General features: G+C 45.2%; 1 protein-coding gene across 1 annotated transcript in view; it reads left to right on the top strand.

The window, feature by feature from the left end:
- Positions 1 to 19,187, top strand: part of PHACTR1 (phosphatase and actin regulator 1) — a 246,954-nt gene that overhangs the window by 186,408 nt on the left and 41,359 nt on the right. The gene's annotated exons all lie outside the window — the stretch shown is intronic.

The raw sequence follows: 19,187 nt of genomic DNA, 5'->3' as shown, positions 1-19,187 counted from the left end.
AATTAATATCTCCCTTCACTGAAAAAAAAAATGTATTTGGCCATTGGCCATCATTTTCAACTACTGTTCTTGTTAATGAGGACAGTCACAATTTCAAATTTGGATGGCGCTTTTTAGTCTATTATTAATACATACCTTTATTATTATCTTAATCCTCACACCACCTAGGGAGACTTGAGTCAGCCAGGAAACTAAGGAAGGCTGAGTTCCCCAATGCCAGCTACTCAAACGTGGTGCCCATCTGCAGAAATTGTACAGAAATTGAGAACAAGCTTTTAGATACCTTCATAGCAATTTGACAGGATAATTTTTTGTCTTACGATAAAAAGCGGTTTTATTTGTTGTGCATTTTTATTATATTTTTGAAAGCATCAGTTTGTGATGGATTAAAAATTGAAGTATGTAAATCAACCAACCGACCAACAAAACTGGTCCCTCCCCATAGACATTTTTTTTTAACATCTTTATTGGAGTAGAATTGCTTTACAATGGTGTGTTAGTTTCTGCTTTATAACAAAGTGAATCAGTTATACATATATATATATGTTCCCATATCTCCTCCCTCTTGCATCTCCCTCCCTCCCACCCTCCCTATCCCACCCCTCTAGGTGGTCACAAACCACGGAGCTGATCTCCCTGTGCTATGCAGCTGCTTCCCACTAGCTGTCTGTTTTACGTTTGGTAGTGTATATATGCCCATGCCACTCTCTTTGTCACAGCTTACCCTTCCCTCTCCCCATATCCTCAAGTCCATTTTCTAGTAGGTCTGTGTCTATTCCCATCTTACCCCTAGGTTCTTCATGACCTTTTTTTTTTTCCTTAGATTCCATATATATGTGTTAGCATACGGTATTTGTTTTTCTCTTTCTGACTTACTTCACTCTGTATGACAGACTCTAGGTCCATCCACCTCACTACAAATAACTCAATTTCATTTCTTTTTATGGCTGAGTAATATTCCATTGTATATACGTGCCACATCTTCTTTATCCATTCATCCGATGATGGACACTTAGGTTGCTTCCATGTCCTGGCTATTGTAAATAGTGCTTCAGTGAACATTTTGGTACATGACTCATTTTGAATTATGGTTTTCTCAGGGTATATGCCCAGTAGTGGGATTGCTGGTCGTATGGTAGTTCTATTTGTAGTTTTTTAAGGAACCTTCATACTTTTCTCCATGGTGGCTGTATCAATTTACATTCCCACCAGCAGTGCAAGAGTGTTCCCTTTTCTCCACACCCTCTCCAGCATTTATTGTTTCTAGATTTTTTGATGATGGCCATTCTGACCTGTGTGAGATGATACCTCATTGTAGTTTTGATTTGCATTTCTCTAATGATTAGTGATGTTGAGCATTCTTTCATGTGTTTGTTGGCAATCTGTATATCTTCTTTGGAAAAATGTCTATTTAGGTCTTCTGCCCATTTTTGGATTGGGTTGTTTTTTGGTTATTGAGCTGCATGAGCTGCTTGTAAATCTTGGAGATTAATCCTTTGTCAGCTGCTTCATTTGCAAATATTTTCTCCCATTCTGAGGGTTGTCTTTTGGTCTTGTTTATGGTTTCCTTTGCTGTGCAAAAGCTGTTAAGTTTCATTAGGTCCCATTTGTTTCTTTTTGTTTTTATTTCCATTTCTCTAGGAGGTGGGTCAAAAAGGATCTCGCTGTGATGTGTGTCATAGAGTGTCCTGCCTATGCTTTCCTCTAAGGGTTTGATAGTGCTGGCCTTACCCCCAAAGACATTTTGACAAGCACTGTCCTAGGTAGTAAGTCACATGGCCGAGCCTTCAAGCCTGGATCGTCCTCCTGCAAATCCAGAACTCCTTTGACTATAGCACAACCGCTTTCCTAAAGACAGCTAGCAGTGAATGTAATTTACTGCCCTCACGTCTCCTGTGACCCCCAGTATATTTTTGTACCTCTTCCGGGGTTAGTAAGCATCTGAAAAAGATACTCACGAGAGCATACTAGTAGCATATTGCTCAATACATTTGCACCTAAAACATGCCATTTAAAGCTTCCATTGAAAGTACTAACCAATGAGTTATGTGATATTCCTCAGTTCAGTAATTTCCGTGTGTGTTTATAGAATATTTCAGTCGAGTGTAAACCAATGAATAGGTCTGTTGGACCTACACTGGGTCAGGTTCTTTATTGAAATGAATCAAAGACAGCAAATGGGGAAGGAAAGGAGATACTGGGATGTTGCAGGTGGAGGAGATTGGAAGAAGGGCAGCCTGGTCTTGGCAGCTGAGCCAAGGCAATCTCCTGTGCTTTGTGTCACCCCCGGACCCTCCTTACCTCCTGTCTCCCTCCCCACCAACCGTAGGTCAAGGTATAGTGTTGTTCCGGTGGACCAGCCCGGACACAGGGAATTAACGCCTACATCATCAGGATAGCCCTACAGAGGGCTTCCCTGGTGGCGCAGTGGTTGAGAGTCCGCCTGCCGATGCAGGGGACACGGGTTCGTGCCCCGGTCCGGGAGGATCCCACGTGCCGCGGAGCGGCTGGGCCCGTGAGCCATGGCCACTGAGCCTGCGCGTCCAGAGCCTGTGCTCCGTAACGGGAGAGGCCCGTATACCGAAAAAAAAATAAAATAAAATAAAAAAGATAGCCCTACAGAGAAAGCGAGGTCTTCTTGCAAACAAAGACTGAGAATGTTTCTGAGGATCCACGTCGTCTTCCAGGAGTCCTGGAAGGATCTGGGAGCAGAACAGGTCATGGGCCACCTTTCAGTTTAGTGCAGGAACTGCCGCTGTCTCCAGTGATGTCACCTTTCTTTTTACGACCTGGAAATTCTCCCTCCTACCTGTCAACATGATTTCACTCTTGTTCTGGCCAAGTTTCATCCAGAAAGGATGGTTTCTTTTTTCTCCCGACAATTTCCAGTGACCCCAAAAAGCACTGCAAGAAAGAAGGAACATTACTGAACGCATAGGCATTCTGCCCGCAGAGAACCTGAGATCTCATAGAACGTTCATGCCCTACAGGGTGTTAGTCCAGACCCGTGGTCTGATCCTGGTGAAACATTGTAGGTAATGCAGAAATCAAATGATGAATTTAACAGCATGAATGCCTGACTTTGGACTATAAATTTGAATAAATAGTCATCTTGTAATTGAAAGGGACCTTTAAGACCAAGGCAGCCAGCCTGCTGCCTGTTGTAGCCTTTCTGACGATTTGTCCTCTGGTCTCTGTGGGAATGGGACCCTCCCTAGGTACCAAGATAGCCTGCCCCACTGTCCAGAAGGTCTGATTACTACGAAGTTCTTTCTTATGTTAAGTGAAAAGTGTTACTTACTATAATCCCTTGTCCCAGTCTTATTTCTAATCTTCCTTTCCTGTGAGAGGCTTTCCAATCTTTAAAAATAATTACTGTTCCCTTTATCTAGTGGCTTCTCTCTTTCAGGCTGATAATCCCAAATTCATGGAATCGTCTGTTGAGACTGTTTCTAGATCCTTTACCATCCTGTTCCTGCTCTCCAAAGATTGCTCTAAATCTGTTTTGACTTGTATGAAGACGTTCTTAACTGTTAACCTAACCTGACCCTACTTAATGACATTGAAAGATCGCATTAGTTAGTTACAGCGCTGGCCCACCAGATTTGGGGGGAAGGAGGGAACTAGAGACCAGCTTCCGTGTTTATCAAAGTCACGAGGCAGCATGGCCAATCTGGAGGCAGCCCCTGCATCATGGCTGAGTACATGGGCTCCAGAATCTAATTGCCAGGGTTTCAGTGTCAGAGCTACCGCTTCTTTTTTTGCCTTTGATTCCTCATCTTTAAAACAGGGATAGTAATAACACCACCAACCTCGTCAGGGTTGTTTGTGAGGAACAGGTGACAGGCTACATCAGTCGTCTTATTACATGGCATATAGTAAGTGTCCAGTAAATGATAGTGAATGTGAAGCAGAATTCTTCAGCACACAGAATTGACCTTCAGTTCCCCTAAAAGGCATATTGCAAACAGATTGGATCCAATCTTGTTGGAAATTTCGTGTCGGTTTCCTGGAATTCGATCATCTTCATTTATTTTCTCTTCAGTGATGAGTCACGTCTTCTTTGGAGGTGACTCCACAGGGGTGGCCCTAGGGCCTCCTTCCACAGCAGTGTGGTTGCCTGTCAGGGCCACCCCTTCTGCTCTGGTCCTCATTCTTCAACGACGACTCGGGCTTGAGCCTGGCGCGGACCCTCACTCTTAGCTGCTTTCTCTCCAGCAAGGAGAGAGATTGAGCCCATCCCAGAAGAAGAGCTGGGAGGCATGGGGCTGTGGTGTGAGAGCCCTGCCCGCCACTGCCGCAAACCAGTGCTCTCTTTCCTTGCCCGTTTGGTGATGGAGAGATGATGCTGGGACATGTAATGTACCTGCCCAGTAAGTCGGGGAAAGAGGACAGTCAGTAAGCACGGCTCTACTCAGAGCTCCTAATGTGGCCCTTGGGAGCCAGGAGCAGGTCAAAGCCTCTAGGAACCCAGGCACTGCTGGAGGTGGGAGGGAGCTGCCTTGTATGTCCCTTTCCCTCCCCTCCCTGTCAAGCGTTCTGCGACCTCCTTATACTGAGAATCTTCTGAGCTGGCTGCCCTACTGGGTGGAGACAGGGTCCAAAGAAGAAAGGAGGATGTGTAAGAGGCAACCCTTCTTCGTCCTCTGGGGTAAATGAGCTTGACTTGCTACAAATGGAGAGAACAAAGGCCTGTGATTTTTAGTTTCCATTAAACTATTAGAGAAATTACATATATTTCTATAAATTTTTACGTCTTCGATATGTCTGTACAATCCATTCCCTCTGCCCTGAAGCCTGAGCGAGCACATGAAAAAGCTCTGAATGTGTCCCGTTCAAAGGCGTTAGTCAATTAAATGATTAAAACTTGAAAAGAAATATATTATTCGATGTTTACTTTTAATATCTGCAATCAGCTCTGTGATCTAGGTGGCATCCATCCTGGAATTCAGACTGAAAATCCTGATCAGACACTAACTTTCTTTCCCATCTTCGTTCAGTTGATCAGTTCTGTGTGCTCTGGTTTGCGTCTTAGTAAAACGAAGGCGGGGTGTGTACACGTGTGGACCCTGAAAGAATTTCAGGAAGAGTCTTAAGGGAATGCACTTCAGACAGGTCCTTCCCTTCTCAATGATAGGCGACTTCATGCTTGCAGTGGCTCCTGCCAGAAATCTCGGGGTCACCCTTGACACCTTTCTTTCTCTCATACCCTGGGGCTGATGGGTCAGCAGGTCCTAAGAGGTCTGAGAATCTGTCTAGGCTGGGCGACCTCCTACTTGCTCCTGCCGCCCCACGGACTCAGCCCCCGTGGCCCCTCACCCGGTTTGCTGGGTCCCTGCTACCTGGTCTGCTGCTTCCACTCCTGCCCCCTCAGTCTGTCCTTAACATGACAGTCAAAGAGATGAGGTTTAACGAAGATCTGATCATGACTCTGTTCATTCGCTAGGGTCGCCATAGCAAAGTACCATAGGCTGTGGGGCTTAAACAGCAGGAATTTACTGTCTCCCAGTTCTGGGGGCTGGAAGTGCACAGTCAAGGTGCTGTCAGGGCTGGTTTCTCCTGAGGCCGCTGTCCTGGGCTTGCAGACGGCCGTCTTCTCCCTGTGTCCTCACACGGTCTCTCCTCTGCGTGTCTGTGTCCTCATCTCCTGCTCTGATAAAAACACTAGTCATTTGGTTAGAACCCACCCTACTGACCTCATTTTGACCGAATTACTCCTTTAACATAGTCACCTCTGAATAAGTCACATTTTGAGGTGCCGGGGATTAGCATTTAAGCACGAATTGGGTGGGAGTGGAGTTCAGTCCATAGCAACGTGCACAAGCGCTCCTTGGCTTTCCGGCTCACAGAGAGTAAAAAACAAAGTCCTTGCCTCCGCCCAGAAGCCCACCACAGCCTGGGCCCCTGTCAGCCCCATGACTACATCTGCTGTTCTCCACGTTGCTACTCTCTCCTACCACAAGGCCTGGACATGCTAGTCATCCTCCTGACAGAGGGCCTTTGCGTTGGCTGTTCCCTCAGTTGAGACGGCTCCTGCCTCCAGTATCCTAAAGTCTCCCTCCCTCACCGTCTTTGTTACCTCCTCAGTGAAGCCCTCCCTGATTGCTCCATTTCAAATCACAGCTCTCCTCCCAACACAGCCTATTCCCCAGTCCCCCTTTGTTCTTTCATACATTTTTCACCATCTAACATTCTGCGTTTGCCTTTTACTTTCCTCGTTGCTCTTTCTTACCTAGTAGAACATACAGTCCGCAAGGGTGAGAACCACTTTGAATGAATGAACGAATGAGTGAACGATGAAGTAGACCCCCTAGTAGCTGCTGTGGTATTTCCTTATTATTAACCCACTTGGTCCTGATGGATATTTAGGTTGCTTCTGCTGTTCTTTTTCACTTCTGAGCTTTGAGTTCCCACAAGACACACATTATGTAGATATTAAGTGGTGTTGATCGCGGGGCAACCGTGTCTTTAACCTTTTGTATTAATTTTGCTCGTGATCCTAAAATGTTTGAACGGTTCCCTCTGTCTGGAATTCACCCCATTTTGCAAAGAAAAGTTCTGCTTATTTTTCAAGACTTTATTAAAATACCACATCCTCTTGTGATCGCTTCTCAGATTCCCAGAGGAAGGAAGCTTTGCCTGCACATCCTCCTCTTGCACCCACTGCGTCCTGTCGTGCGTTTCTTGGTGTATTCTCTGTTAGATGTGGGCAGGAGCCATCCTTGCCTTCCCACTCGACTCCCGCCCCCCCAGTTCATCACAGGACCCATGATATAGGAAATATTCAGTAAACATTTCTTAAATGAATTTTATCAAAAGTTCTTATGGGGCTTCCCTGGTGGCGCAGTGGTTGAGAGCCCGCCTGCCGATGCAGGGGACACGGGTTCGTGCCCCGGTCCGGGAAGATCCCACGTGCCGCGGAGCGGCTGGGCCCGTGAGCCGTGGCCGCTGAGCCTGCGCGTCCGGGGCCTGTGCTCCGCGGCGGGAGAGGCCACAACGGGGAGAGGCCTGCGCGTACCGCAAAAAAAAAAAAAAAAAAAAGTGGACAAATAAATTACAGTTCTGATAAACTCATGCTTCTTCTACCTTCTCCTGTCGCAGAATCACTGAACAGTTAGATTAGAAAAGCTGTGACATTTTCCAGGAGAAAATTTAATCCCAGGAGAAAATTTCATGCAGTCACTGAGGCTAAGGATTTATACACCTTGAGTGAAAAACAGGCCCAGCGAAGAAAAAGGAAAGTATCGGTGTTTCCTTAGCAACCGGAAGATCCATCAACAAGTTTTTATTGAGCACCTTTTCTGAATGGGGCTCTGCTTGGCACTGGGGATACAGCGATGAACAAAATATAGAGGGCGGCTGCCCTCGGCGTGGCTTAGAGTCTGCTGGGAGCGTGACCTGGGCGAGTCAGTGCCAGCGAGGGAGCTGGGGGGAGGGGGGAGCACAGCAGGGGGTCAGCTGGTAGGTGGGCTTCTCTGGAGAGCTGCATTTAAACTGAAATCTCAAAGATAGAAAGAACCAGGAGAAGACGGAGAAAAGGGATGAGAGAATATTCTAGGCAGATTAGAGGAAGGAATGGTACACTGTCTCCAAACGGGCGATGAGAGTTTTAGGAAGAAAAGGCAGGAAGTTGACAGTTATTCTCCAGCTTTTTAGAGGGACAATTATAGAGAATGAGAGAAATGACAGAAGACTGTAATCTGATGTGAGGAAGAGCCTGGGAACCATTGGAGAGAATACAAGAGATCTTTTGAAAAGATCAGGCTAGCAGCTGTCCCAAATGGTTTACTTGTAGGCTTCCTAAAGAAAAACCCTACAGGTGAGATCGTCTGCTAATGTCCTGTCCAACCCTGTAACTCCATGTCAGTAATACTGAAGTTATCTCTAATGTGAATGTTTTTAGAAATAGAGTGGTTTTACCTCTCTTGGGAAGTTAGCTATACATTGGTGTTAATACAGATAGTCCAGACCAACAATGGTCAACCAGAACCAGAAAGGCTTCCAGAACCATCTTGAACTCTTGGCAACACTTACTGAGTACTGCTTACATTAGCTAGAGATTAAATTACTACCTGTCAGGATTATTGAAAAAGGAACAATTGCAGCATTGGACAGAAGAAATTGAAATCAGTAGCCCCGCAAAGCCCTTCAATCTTTAATAATTCTGTTATTCCATAATTATCTTTAGACTTTTCAAAGATGACACTTCATTTATAATCTTAGTGTAAAAACATTTTGGGGTGACAGTTACTTTATGTGGCCTTCAGGGTCACAGGAAAGTCTAAAGAAGGATTCTCGGTCCTGAACTAGATGGTCCCTGGGGTTTCTTCTAGCTTTAACAGTCTGACGTAATTACCGCATTGGTTTATGTCAGTGTTTCCACCTGCAAATCAGTGTTCATGGTGATGAGTAGCTGCGCCTTGGTACCGGAGCAAAAATGAACCTCTGAATAGCTAAACGTTACTTGCTTGTGAAATGGCATTTATTTGAGGAAGTTCGGTATTTTGTTCATCATAGAGCAAATGGCATGCATTTTCAAATGAAATGTGTTTCCAGGGAAAGATTCTCTTTCTTATACTGATGACCGTCTCTTCAACATCTCCTCCAATTCTGGTGAGACATTTGTTCCTGCCCCTTTGAGGCCAGAGTTATCAGTGTCTTACTTTAGGTCAGTACTTGGATTTTACAGCACGTATTTATGATCTGTGAGTGGCTGCCTGTAGCTGTTGTTTTGCCATTTAACTGCTGCTTTAAGAGGCAGAGTGAGATTTCAGAACAAGGTAATGTCACCCTGAGCAAGACAGATCCTCCGCTTCAAGGCTGGTGAGCCACCTGGTCAGAAGAAGGTTAAAATGAGACTAGATGAACCACTGACATCTTTCAAAGTCTTAAGAGGCTAAAAAAGGAAATGTATTTTTATAAGAGAGAATCTGCCCCTGAATTCCTATGTGTACATCAGTAGAAACCCTGCCCTTGCTTAATGAATAAGTATAGATGCTTTGATCTTCCTGGAAACCCTTGTCCAAAAAGATTTTGCAGACCACAAATATTTAAAAAGCTAGGGAATTCCCTGGTGGTCCAGTGGTTAAGACTTGTTGCTTCCACTGCAGGGGGCCTGGGCTTGATCCCCGGTCAAGGAACTAAGATCCTGCATGCCACATGGCATGGCCAAAAAGCGAAAGGAAGTGTTTCGCAATGTGGTATCAGTGTTAACTTCTCGGTTTTGACAAATATACCATGGTCATGAAGGATGTTGACATTAGGGGAAGCTGGCTTAAAGGTATACGGGAATTATCTGTGCTTTCTTTGCAACTCTTCTGTAAAGCTAAAATTATTACAAAATAAAAAATTATTACAAAACAACCCCCCCCCAAAAAGAACCAAAAAAAAATAAAGGAAGTTTTTTAATAAACTAGTGGATAACATCCATAATGAATGGTTTCTGACAAGTTGCTGGTGTTTAAGTACATCCTTTGCTAAAACAGCAACTACCAACATTGACGTTTACAAAGCATTATCCTCTGATCTTGTAAGCAGTTGTGAGGTAGGTAGAAAGGTCTCTCCATTTACCTGATGAAGAACCAAAAGAGCAAGCTGCTCAACTAGTGAGCGGCCCAGCTGGACCCAGACATGGTCCTCACTCCACATCATGCCCTCCTGGTACCACATCCAGCCAAGCATGACCTAGGACATTGGCTGATGTCTAGGGACAAAGGCCTGTGGAAAAGCCACCACTGTTTGGTTCCTCCGTCGGAAGTGGAGATTGCTGTTGGTGAGATTCTGGGTGTCTTACGGTTTTATTCATCACATCCTGACCCCAGACACTATTTCAGAAATGTGGGTCATTGGTCCCTGGAAGGCCAGACAAAGGGATGTGCGTGAACTAATTGACATTCATTACCATGGCTGGAAAAAAAGAAGCTCAAAACACATCCTCCACTCAGGGAAGCTCAGTCCCCCGGTCTATATATAGAATGGTATCATTTCCTGCTGACTAAGGTCCAACAAAAAAAAACAAAGGCTCCAATGTTGAGTTTCTTATCTCAGAAGGCTGCGATAGAGCGTGCAATGTGTGCCTGCTTTCCTAAAATGAAGCTGATTAACTGTTTCCTTGGGTGTCAGAGGTTACTTCCGTCCTTTTCCAGCCGCCGGCGCTGCAATTTGTAGCATAATTTCTCACACGTTTTTGGGCTCCGAGAAGAAAACGTCTGACTGTTCCCTCTCCTTTCTGAAAACTCTTTTCATAACTCTGTGCAGTCAGAATGACAAAAGCTGTTCCTGTTTCATTTTCAGCATCATATTGGAGGGTAATAAATTTTCTCTGTCCTTTCAAGAGATTGTCTTCTTTTTTTTTTTTTTTTAACAATAGGTGCGGTTGAAATCATATGCGGGAAAGCAGTATCCCTTTATGACACGTTTTTCTTTAAAAATGGTGGTGAAATGGTTCCCATGTATTTTCAAGGAAGATGAAGGATTTAAAATAGGAATTTTAAATTTCAAACCCTGCCCCTGATTTCCTAGGAGAGTATCAAAGGTGCTTGATAACGGGTAATCCCGTGCCCAGGGATGGGTCACGTTGCTCCACTATGCATCTACCTATTGTCATGTGATGGAGATACAGTGACGATTATAAAGCTCCCTTGAAAGGGAGCCAACTGTTTAATGACCCTGAGTTGTTGTAGATGTCTTGCATTCATTTCTTGATGAATTATTAAGAATAAGCTGCCTCTCCCTCACCAGTACGGAACAGGAAAGGTAAAACGGTCTCTTAATTTTCAAAGTCTAGGGATTTCTTAGAAACATGTGACTGTTTAAATGATAGGAAAATGCGGTGAAGGGGGATGGGAACCTGAGGGGTGCCATTGTGTTCTCAATTTATGTCTCTCCTACTTGGTTTAGTAGAGGCAAAAAGGAGAGTTGAATTAAAAAAAAAAAAAAAAGAGTTGAGTTTTCCAAAAAAGGAGACTCATTAAACGTTATTCTTGATGGAGACAGGACCAAGGAGAGAGGATACAGCTTTTGACTTCCCTGACATGTCATGGGGACATAGTGAAGGCAAAGAGAGTTTGAAATGAATGCTTTTTACTGATTTAGGACTGGTATTTTACTCTCAAACTTTCTGAATCCTGTTTTCGTGTGTCTCTTGTAAATGGCAGGCGTCCTGTTTTAGGTAAACTTCTGTCTGTTCTTCCTGGTTTATTCATTTTTTTCATGAAGGAAGACATTCAGGCACTTCCATCCTCCGGGGAGAAAGCAGGACAGAACAAAGTTGACATCCTCACAAACTTACCTTTCAGTGGAGGAGACAGATGATACACCAATGAATATGTTATATGCTGTGTATATACATCTATACACTGAAGAAAATATAAAGCAGGGGAGTGGGCATCACCTGTGATGGTGATACCTTTCTGTCCTCGAGGAACTACGTCACTGATGTGGCCACAATAAACCCACTGCATCCCTTCTTCTTCTTGTTGATGACACACCATTATGCAGATTATCCAGCTTGGTGATTATTCTGCCCCACTCTCTCTTGTATCCTGTTCTCTCTGCAGTCTACTCGCCCCCAGCCACGGGCTACTCACACAAACATGGATGTACCACCCAAGTCAGGAGTTCAAACCTGTCTCTGTGTCCCATCAGAGTCTCCAACCTTGGGGCTCTTCCCAGCAAAATTCATAGCAAAAAAGGAGTTGAGTGCTGTGAACATCTGTTGTCCTTGCTTTTTGTTATATGATAATTATTCCCTTTTTTTTTTTTTAATTTGTGGTGCCAGTTGCATTTCATAGTCAGCATGTCCATATACAAGAAAATAACGGCCCCGAGGGTTCTTTGGGAGAAGACAGTGTGGTTAATGGAAAGGACACAGGCCCTGGAGGGAGAAAACCCACGTCCATATCCCTGTTGTGATCACAACTGAGTGATCACTTATTTCCTCAGAAATGTAACATCCTCATCCATAAAATCAGGACAATAACAATACCCTTCCTAACTTTGCAAGTTTGGGGGAGGATTAAATGAGATAACGAACATTTACGAAGTACTTTGATAGGACCCATAAAGGACCCTATGTGTTAACTATTGTTGCTGTTTTGAAAGATGGCCTGCTCCTTTGTCCTGATTTGTGGAGCCCCCTGGTGTATTTAATTACTAGAATGGAAATATTCCAACATGGTGCAACTGACCAACATCTTGCAAATGTTATGGAGCGCTCTCAGGTTTTTGCGTGTTCATCCCTAGTTCATTTCTCAGGAAAATTACATCATTTGGAGCGACCCAGATGGGGAACAGAATCTCATCTTTCCCCCCACCCCCCCCCCCCCCGCCGCCCCCTCGCCGGACAATAATTTAGGACCGTTGTGTTAATTTAAATTTATCATAGAATGTCATACAAGAAGAAACCTTCTAGATCTTATCTAGCCCAACTACCTCACCTTACAAAGCAGCCTAACTCTGGACAGTCTTAACTGAAGTGGCCTGAGAGCATAGAGTTAGGAAATGTGCTGACGTTAAGCTGTCTCTGTTACGTCTGTACTCACACTGTCCTGGGATGGAAGGCACGCGGGTACCCTGGCATTCTTCCTTGCACAGACCTCTGTGCCTTATCTCTTGGGATTATCTTCTTGGGAAGAACTCTAGATCACTATTTCCACAGCTTTAATTCTCCTTTCATAGGATATTTTCCCTACACAGCAAGACTATCTAAGGGTCAGGGATAATTATTTTAGTGAATTAAAAGATGGTAAATATATTATGGCCTACTCTGATTCCTAGAGACTTCAAATATTTGATTGCCTTTTCCATCAGTTCCCAAAACGTGCACAAAAACAGGGCTGAGATGTGAAGAGAATTAATACTCAGGCTCTGTCTTTGAAAGGCTTACAGCCCATGGGGGCAGGGGGTAAGTGCTTAGCTGTGTGATTGTAACATAATGCGACAGATGCTGTAACAGGTGGGAATGGAAGCTGTGGAAGCACAGAGAAGGGACTGTTTTCCACTGAAAAATCAGAAAAGGCTGCTCAAAAGAAATGGCATTGGAGCTCTCGTTGAGGGTGGGCGGACTGCTCCAATCAAACTCTGAGGGGCTATTTCTGAGGTGGGGGGATGGCAGGAGAGCTCACAACGTGCTCGGGAAGCGACAGGTGGCCTGGTGGCTGGAACGCCGGGTGCGCGGTAAAGAATGGCAACAGATCAGATGGGGAGGAATTATGGGGCCAGATGGTGAGGTGTTCCCTAGTCCATTCCAAAGAGGGTGAGGTTTATCCAATTGACAATGAGACCCTTCAGAGGTCTTTTAATTGGAATTATATGACCGGAACTGTTTGACAGCAGTAGAGAGAGGACTGGGTGGTGGTGAGGAAGAGAGAAGGTTCTGGAAAAAGAGTAAGTTTTGAAGCCATTTCAGGGCTCTGCTTCTGTCCAGATGACACCAGTACGAGCTCAGGCTCTACAGCCCCGACTGCCCGAGTTCAGTAACGCCTGCACCCCTCTCGATGTGACCGTGGCTGCATGCCTCATTTTTCCTCTCTGAAGTGGAGGGTAACAGCGGTACCTGTCTAAGAGGGTGGTGGTCGTTAGGCTTAAGTGAATCCATCCCTGGCGCTATGTGAGCATTTAAAGTGTTAGCTCTTCTCACCATTATGTGCAGCGATCCAGGAAGAGCTAGGGAGGCGCCGCCTAGGAGGTCAGGATGGGGGTCTCCACGTTTACCTGCGGTTTTCATTCCTGCTCACCCACCTGGAAGAGGTACAGTGACCACAACCCCCATGCGATGAGATCCGTTTGAATTCCAAGCAAACTCAGTGCTTAATCTCTGAAGAGTTTTGACGTGAATGGTCTAGAATAGATCTGATGATGTGAGTCATCTTTTCCTCGGGGACTTGGACAGGTACTCTGGAAGATGTGGTGACTCTTTCGGGCCACCGGAGTGTCATTTTGTACATCACTAATCTGGGCCACATAATGAGAAAAGCTGCTTCCCTCGAATTGGTTTGGAGCTCTTGCATTAACGGGGTAGCTGCTCAGGGACTAGAGCAGCGGCACAGATAACATGCTCAGCGGAACTGTCATGGTGTCAGATCGTTGGTACCGCCCCCAGAGCACCAACCTGAGCCACAGCAGGTCAGGAACTTAGGAGACGAGATCTGGGCAGTTCATCCTTCAGCAAATACGGCAAATTCCTGAGAGTTAATGCCCAAGTTGCATGAGAAGAGACTCAGGTGGTACAACTCTGAAGACGCAGCAGGTGGCAAAGCTGTCGTGCGTACTCCAGGCCAGTGGTTCCCAAATGGGCAGTTTTGCCCCTCAGAGGACATTGGACAATATCTGGTGATATTTTGGGTTGTCGCCACTGGAGGAGATGCCACTAGCATCTAATGAGTAGAGACCAGGTTTGCTGCTAACCATCCTGCGATGCACAAGACAAGGCCCCCCCCCCCCCCCTACAAAGAAGGGTCCAGTCCAAAACGTCAGCCATGCCGAGGCTGAGAGACTCCGGCCTAGGCCAACATTTAACCAGAATGTGATATATACGTCATTGGTGGTACCCAAAGTGAGTTTAAGACGAGCTTTTTTAAAGTTTTAATGGACACGTACTTATTTTAACGTAAGTTGTAAACACACACTTAACATAAAACCAGTGATTACAAAGATATTGTTGCTTAAGATGAGGCTAAATTAGTATTTGAGTTTTTTTAAGTGTTGACTTAAAAATACGAAGTAAATAATAGCGTAAGTGGACATCAAATATGGCTAAGGAGTGTGGGATGATGCAGTTTAGAAGCCGTTGGTTTGGGCGAGGAGTCAGAAAACTTTTTCTGTAAAATAACTGGGTAGTGAATATTTGAGGCTCTGCTGCGACTTCTCAACCATTTTGGTACAAAAGTCACCATGACAATAGGTAAACAGCTGAGTTCTTTTCCCATCCTGACTTTTTTAAACTCAGTGCCCCAGGTATGGCCTGACTGTGGCAGGAAAGGACACTCTAACTTACCCTGGTTAGTAAGATTTAAAATATTTATAAAGTCCCGATACCAGTTTTGTACACATGTTGTGGACAGAGTGTGATGTGTTCCTCGCTTTGCATGTGTACAGTTAGTGGGGTTTGTGTTTAACCAAAGTACACAATCTTACAAGTATCACAGTTCAATGTTTGGATACAGCGTATTGAAATAGAGTGGGTTCAAATCCCAGCTCCTTCCTTTACTACCTGCGCCCTCATGGGCCTATTAATTACCCTCTCACAGCCTCCATTTCCTGCTTAATAAAATGAGGTAGTGACACCTCTCCTGCAGGGTTGTTATAACAATGTAATGAGATGTGGAAGTCTCCAGAACAGTGGGCAACACATTCAGTAAATGTTTACTCTTTTCCTTTTCTACCTTAGTTCTTCCACATATTTGATTCTGTTATTAAGCCATTAATAAACGTGCCAGTCGAGTCAGGGGTACCTATAGCTCTGCAATACACTGAAAATACTCCCTGAAAATTAAAGAATGATCTCTTCATTAATACCCTTTGAGTATGACTCGTCAACCACTTAAAATGCACCTAGATGTCAGTGATTCCAGCCCATCTTTCTTTCAGCAAAAACAAAAAACAATAACTGAGTGTCCACTTAGTGTCAGCCATGGTGTCAGGCACCTGCTACAGACATGAAGAAGATATGGTCCCTGCCCCTGGAGGCATCTACTGCTTGGTTGGGGAGAGGAAGCTAGTAAGCAAACGGATGATCCCAATTTTCACAATTGTGGAATCTCCTGAGAAACTAGGCAAAGTGTTGCCCAAGACAAGTATTGAAAGATAAATAGAAATTAACCAGGTGAAGGTGAGATCCCTTCACATCCCAGGCCAAGAGTGTGCAGTGCATTGTTGCATGTGAACGAAGGGTGAGTTGTATGGGGACAGAGGTGTGGAGGGGTTGCAAGGCTGGGTAAATAATACAGGTCAGATTATGCAAGGCGTTGCATGTCAGGCTGTGTCTGAATTACTGCTTCCAGGCTAACGGTTCTCCCTCTAGCAGTGACACCTTTTATTTAGAGCAGGTCTTCTAAGTGACAACTCCATTCTAGAAAACCAGCGTTGCTAAGACTGTTGGACTGGTGTCCCCCTTCCTGTCCATTACCACCAGCGGTGGAGGCCAGATGTGAGACGCGGCTACATTTCAGTTGATTTAGTTCTTTGCTGTGAATAACATAGCTTGTAATGTGGATTTTTTTGAATTTTCCATGTGTGTCTCTCTTGAAGCACTGGTTTTGTAGCCGAGGCAGGCATTCAGGGTTGTAACAGATGAGATGGCTACATCTGAGCTTCCGAAAGTTGCTTGGACGACAGTCTGGAGGACAGACTGAAGCGGAGAATGTTTGGAAACCACTTGAAGGGCCCTTTCTATCAATAACAAGTGAGGGGCTCCCTTGAGGCCATGCCAGTGGGACACACGTGCACCAGACCTACTAAAAAGATACCACTTACCCAATTTCACCCAAGGAAACTGAGGCTCGGAAAAGTTAATAATCTGCCCGATGTCGTGAGAGAGTCAGTGACGGAACTTGGACTTGGATCTGTGTCTTGACTGCTCATACCGAGGCCCCATCAGAACCTTTCCAGCCTCCTTCCCAGCCAACTCTTCTCTCCCCTTGTGTCTTTGCTTGCTATCCTGTGGTCCTCCGGAGCTACCAGATGTGTGGAATCATCTGGTATTTGTCTTCCTCCTTCTCAGCATTTTTCCTAACACAGAGTTGGCATATATTTATCAATAGAATATTTACTAAGACGCTTTTGGTGGATTCACCCAGCTTGCTGGAAAACACCTTCTTCGTCCTTATGGAAACTGGACATTCTGTCACATGCTAGACTGGCCGGATCGGCCAGGTGAGGTCTTCAGCTGTTGCTGTGATGCCCCAACCAGGCAGTCGCTGGTCTCTATGACTGGTCCCTATTTTCCAAGGCGGACAGTCTTATATGTAGGACCTGCCCCAGGGGCTGGGGGATCTGCCTTATAAGCCCCTTCTTCTCAAGGTTTCACACTTCCCGTAGATCATTTCTTTTTTCTTTTAATACATTTATTTTTATTTTTTTTATTTTTGGCTGTGTTGGGTTTTCATTGCTGCACGTGGGCTTTCTCTGGTCGCGGCGAGTGGGGCTACTCTTCATTGCGGTGCGCGGGCTTCTCATTGCGGTGGCTTCTCGTTGCGGAGCACGGGCTCTAGGCACGCGGGCTTCAGTAGTTGTGGCACGTGGGCTTCAGTAGTTGTGGCTCGTGGCCTCTAGAGTGCAGGCTCAGTAGTTGTGGCACACGGGCTTCATTGCTCCGTGGCATGTGGGGTCCTCCCAGACCAAGGCTTGAACCGTGGCTCCTGCATTGGCAGGCGGATTCTTAACCACTGTGCCACCAGGGAAGCCCCTCCCGGTAGATCTTTGAGAGAGGAGAAATTGCAGTCTCCTCTTTATCATAGACTACTTGGGAAGCTGAGTTTCTTATCTTTCTTTGCACAGTATTTCTCCTTTCTCTGTCCTCTCAGGCAGTTTGGAGCTGTCCACCTTAAGGAATTCTTGTGCTTTCTAGTTTCCAACTTTTATTTCCTCAAAAGACTTTTCCCACCAGACATGAATAGCTATTGGCTTCTTTTCATTCTTGCTCTTGTCGTATCCCCAGCGCCCTGCCTTTACTGGAGCCAATAATTAAACTAGAAGTGGGGGGGGAGGGGAGAAGGCAGGGGTGGGGTAAAACAGGAGCCACGGAATTACAGTTTTGCTTCTTCCACACCAACTTCCCTTAATACCCAGTGTAGAAACCCAAGCGCGGTTGGAGCCCGGTGTCGTTGTCTGATGGAAGGGCCGCCTCGGGAGGCGGTGTAGTCCGTCACCTTTCAGCCAGCTCTTGGATTTGTCATGCGAGACCATCCATTCTGTACTCCACCTTCTTGTTCTCACTGCCATTCCTATTAAACTAGGTGGGAAATGGGCCCCCTAACCTGCTAATGTCTAATTAAGATGCTGCATTTTTATAAACATGTGATTGATTTAATCTTATTCAGTGGTTGAAGTTTTTTTTTTAAGTTGATTTAGTTCATTTCCTTGAACATCGTAGCTCATGATGTGTCAACTAGATTTGCCATTTGTGTCACTGAAGACTTATGAGAAAAATACAAAGAGAAAAACAGCCCTTTGGAAACAATGGAAGGAAGAAAGTGAATTGAATTTAAATTAGACATAGCAATCAAGTGTAATGAGGGACTTCCCTGGTGGCGCAGGGGTTAAGAATCTGCCTGCCAGTACTGGGGACTCGGGTTTGAGCCCTCATCTGGGAAGATCCTGCGTGCCACGGAGCAACTAAGCCCGTGCGCCACAACTACTGAGCCCGTGTGCCACAACTACTGAGCCCACGCGCCTAGAGCCCGTGCTCCGCAACAAGAGAAGCCACTGCAGTGAGAAGCCCGCGCACTGCAACGAAGAGTAGCCCCTGCTCACCGCCACTAGAGAAAGCCTGTACACAGCAACAAAGCCCCAAACGCAGCCAGAAATAAATAAATAATTTTTAAAAAAGAAATAGGGGCTTCCCTGGTGGCGCAGTGGTTGCGAGTCCGCCTGCCGATGCAGGGGACGCGGGTTCGTGCCCCGGTCGGGGAGGATCCCACATGCCGCGGAGCGGCTGGGCCCGTGAGCCATGGCCGCTGAGCCTGCGCGTCCGGAGCCTGTGCTCCGCAACGGGAGAAGCCACAACAGTGAGAGGCCCGCGTACAGCATAAAAAAAAAAAAAAAAAAGAAATAAAAAGCTGAGATTTAGAAATTAGACACATTTTAAAAAGAATAAAATGTAAGGAAAGTTTTAAAGGAGACCTAGCATGCATTCGTGTGTCCTTAAGAGTTTTCTTTTGGATAAGATGTTCTAACGTAAAATTATTGCTAGACAGGATAGCCTCACACTCCATTTCTTAACACGTCAAACACTGTTGGATGGTAAAATGCATTCAGTTTCCTATGTTTAGAAATTCCTTAAATGAAAGACATAAATTCCACTTGAAGTTCATCTGAAAAAAAATTATAAAATTTAACTGTGTCTTTCAGGCTCCATTATTCTTGCTGGACGTCATTCAGAGCTGGTCATAAAAGGGATTCTAACTTGCTGTAGGAACCTTGGATAGACTCTAATAAGAAAATAACTAATTTTCTTTATTTTTGATAAT

The sequence above is a fragment of the Phocoena sinus genome, chromosome 11, assembly GCF_008692025.1.
Source record: "Phocoena sinus isolate mPhoSin1 chromosome 11, mPhoSin1.pri, whole genome shotgun sequence".
Taxonomy (NCBI): Eukaryota; Metazoa; Chordata; class Mammalia; order Artiodactyla; family Phocoenidae; genus Phocoena; species Phocoena sinus.
The sequence above is the reverse complement of the archived record's forward strand: the minus strand, read 5'-3'. Positions and strand labels throughout refer to the sequence as shown.